Source organism: Octopus bimaculoides, chromosome 11 (assembly GCF_046866305.1).
Source record: "Octopus bimaculoides isolate indiv1 chromosome 11, ASM4686630v1, whole genome shotgun sequence".
NCBI classification, from domain to species: domain Eukaryota; kingdom Metazoa; phylum Mollusca; class Cephalopoda; order Octopoda; family Octopodidae; genus Octopus; species Octopus bimaculoides.
This window is the reverse complement of record NC_142938.1, coordinates 37,352,022-37,355,715: the sequence shown is the minus strand read 5'-3', so window position 1 is coordinate 37,355,715 and position 3,694 is coordinate 37,352,022.

Below are 3,694 nucleotides of genomic sequence, written 5' to 3'. Positions count from 1 at the left end.
TTCCTGGAAGTTTCCACCATTGTGCACTTTTCTCAAAGATTTCAGGGCACTCTTTTTTCTCGTCATCCAAACTCTGTTCTCATTAACTTCTCCAGACGCTGTAAAATACGGAAAAGTCATCTATAAAAATCGAAACCGACAGCCTTTGAACCGATCTCGTATAGAATTTTCATATTTTCCGAAATCGTTCTTCGTTTGGTAAATTACTAAGTTTCAAGCAGTTGCAGTGGCAATGCCACTAACCAGGTTATAATGAATATTTTAACATCTCAAGAAATAAATGAAAAAGTTAATATAACAGTTTTTTTATATATATTTAAATGGCTAAAATGGTTAACATACCGAAAATGGCTCTTCCGTGATGTAATTGTTTCATATTTTTATTTATTCGGAAGTGCTTACGGCAACTAGGAATAAGACAGTATATTAAAATATCTATATGAATCTTACGTCATCGAGATTAACAGGATGCAATTAACTTTCCGTGGGTTTGTATCCAGCTACTACCCAAAACCATCTTCAAAATTACATCTTACTACAACCCAGCAGGTATGGATGCCATGCAAATTCATCAAGTCATACACTTCAGTCAGAGAAATAGCACTGCGCATTAGACACAGTCCGTAGTTGTAGTTATAAAATAAAGACGGAATGGTCAAAAACTGGAACGTCTTTTACCTTTGCTGACTTGTCGATAAACAATTTAACAAAAAGTATCCTAAACGAAGAATATTCACGAACCAGTGGAAGAATATGAATGTGATCGGGTTATCTGCTAGAAATAGAAGCATACTCTCCCTCAAATCACACACACACTACCGTGTTGAAATAGGACACGAAAGATAGTGCTGTCTCATATTCATTGTTTAAATAATAGGAAACGTTTTTAAAAATATGTCTGCTTTATCGGAGCTGAATTGGAGTTGAACAACAATAATAACGAAAGCACAGTTAAACTTAGTAATGCAACTGTGTCCAAATTTCAAACTGGTTTGCAACAAGAAGAAACTGAGGACCATTTGGCTAAAATAGTCCTCTCTTCATCCACCACAAGAAGAGAGCTCCAATAAATCTATAAGTTATTACTGGACACCGCTACTAAAAGTTTCCCGACTATCTTTGTGATTCTTTCTACTTGTAGGCACAAGGCCTGAAATATTAGAGGAAGGGGACAGTCGATAACATCAACTCCAGTATTTAATAGGTACTTACTTTATCGAATCTGAAAGAAGGAAAGATAAAGTCTTTATTTTGAACTCAAAAAGTGAAGTGGAACGCAATGCTTCAGAACATTCTGCACGGCGTACTAGCGATTCTGCAAACTCGCCACCTTATACTAGCTACATTATATTATGATATACCAGGTCGAGTCAAAAGTTTTTTGGGTTTTTTTTCACTACTGGATTTTTAGCAACTTGTATCTCCAGGTTATATCATTAATTTCATACAACCTGTTCTCCAATTGTTGTTGTCTTGCTTTTTCCTCATTTTCATATATGACATATAAACATTAATTGTTTATTCTTTATTTTACAGCTTTGATAATGATTGGTGAACAAATAGCAATTAGATCCATTGGATCTTTTCCCTTTCAATGGCAGATCGAGAAATTAATTTTTTGTAGCTAAACACTTTCAAACTTCGGACACTGGTAGAATGTGTCATATAAAACATATTTTACTCTTATTGTTGTTGAGAAAAGTTTATATTTTCAAAGTTATTTCGTGTTAAAGTTGTCATATTTCGGTAAGTTCAACCAATCAATGACGTGTATTCAGCTGAATAAAATTAATGCAGTTGTTTGTCAACAACTATCGGCGGTGTATATTTCGTTTGTCACTGTTATTTATGACATCGGTCGTGCGTTTGTACTGGTTTTAGCTTTAGGGTTAGGGTTAGAGTTAGGGTTAGCGTTTTAAGGTTAGGGATTTAGGGTTAGAGTTACGGAAAAAAGTGAAGGAAGGGGGGCAAAAAATTTCAAAATTCCGATTTTTGGCGATTTTCCGGAATCTCCGTATCCGAAAAGCTGAGTTTTTTTTTTTTGGGGGGGGGATTAATTAAAAAAACAATAATTTGCGAGAAAATGGTGGGGAGGAGGAAGTCTTTCCGAAAATTGTAGGTGAAAAACAGGAAAAAAAAAGCTTAAAAGCAGTAGAAATGCTCGAACGGTTATGGTGGTGCCATGAAGTAAACATGCTTCAGATACACTCGTTTATTCATACGAATGTAACTGAGATGAAATATGTCATAAATAACAGTGACAAACGAAATATACACCGCCGGAAGTTGTTGTTGACAAACAACAGCAGTAATTTTATTCAGCTGAATACATGTCATTGATTGGTTGAAATACCGAAATACGACTACTTTAACACGAAATAACTTTGAAAATATAAACTTTTCTCAACAACACTATGAGTAAAAGATGTTTTATATGACACATTTTACCAGTATCCGAAATTTCAAAGTGTTTAGTTACAAAAAAATAATTTCTCGATCTGCTGATGAAAGGGAAAAGATCCGATCCATTTTACACTACCTGTTTAAAAAAGGACTGAGTGCAAGGGCAACGATGAACAGAATTAGTGATATGCAAGGCCCAGGAAATGTCAAAGAAGGTATGTAATTTGATTGAACGATTAATTAAGCTTGAAATACGAAAAACTTTTTGACTCAACTTGGTACGTACTCTTAGTACAGTTACTACTTTCATCACTTATTGAGATTTTTCTAACCAAATCATTCGTGCGATTTGTTCACCAAGAAATTGCGGAATATTTTCATTTATATCAGCAAAATCCAACATATATATGCATACATAATGTGTGTGATGTGGGTGTGGGTGTGGGTGTGTAGTGGCTGTGATAAGTAACTTGCTTCCCAACCACATCGTTCCGGATTCAGTCCCACTGCGTGGTATCTTGAGCAAGTCGCTTCTACTATAGCCTCAGACCGACCAAAGCCTTGTGAATGGATTAAGAAAACGGAAATTGAAAGCAGGCCATCGTGGTTATATACATATATATATATATACACGCACACATACATATATATATGTTTATATGTATGTCTGTTTGTATGTATGTATGTACATAGACACACATGCTCATATAATGTAGCTCAACAGATATGCATCCCTCCATTTTTGTCAATGTTGTGTTCATAATATATATGTATATATATATATATATATATATATATATATATATATATATATATATATATATATACGTATATATTTATATATATATATATATATATATAAAGTGTAGTATATTGCCACTTAAGTGTGGCTGACCCCTAGGGGTGGATGTTACTGTTGCTTTTAGCCCCAGGAGGACATCTCCTCCAGCTGGCTTATCGACACACGACTGTGTCCTGTTTGCCAAGGGAAGTTATCCCTCTCACCAACATCTGCAGCACGAACGGATCCGGATTTCAGGGTTATTTCCCTTCGTCGGCGTTCGATAGCTGCTGACCTTGGTGAGAGAGACAAAAACCTGGCAATCTTATATCTTCTTTTCCAGTGAAATTCTTTACTGATATCGAAAAGGTGAAAACAAGCAATGTTAATTCTCTAAATGAAGTATTAACAGTAACTGCACGATAAAGTGTAGTATATTGCCACTTAAGTGTGGCTGACCCCTAGGGGTGGATGTTACTGTTGCTTTTAGCCCCAGGAGGACATCTCCTC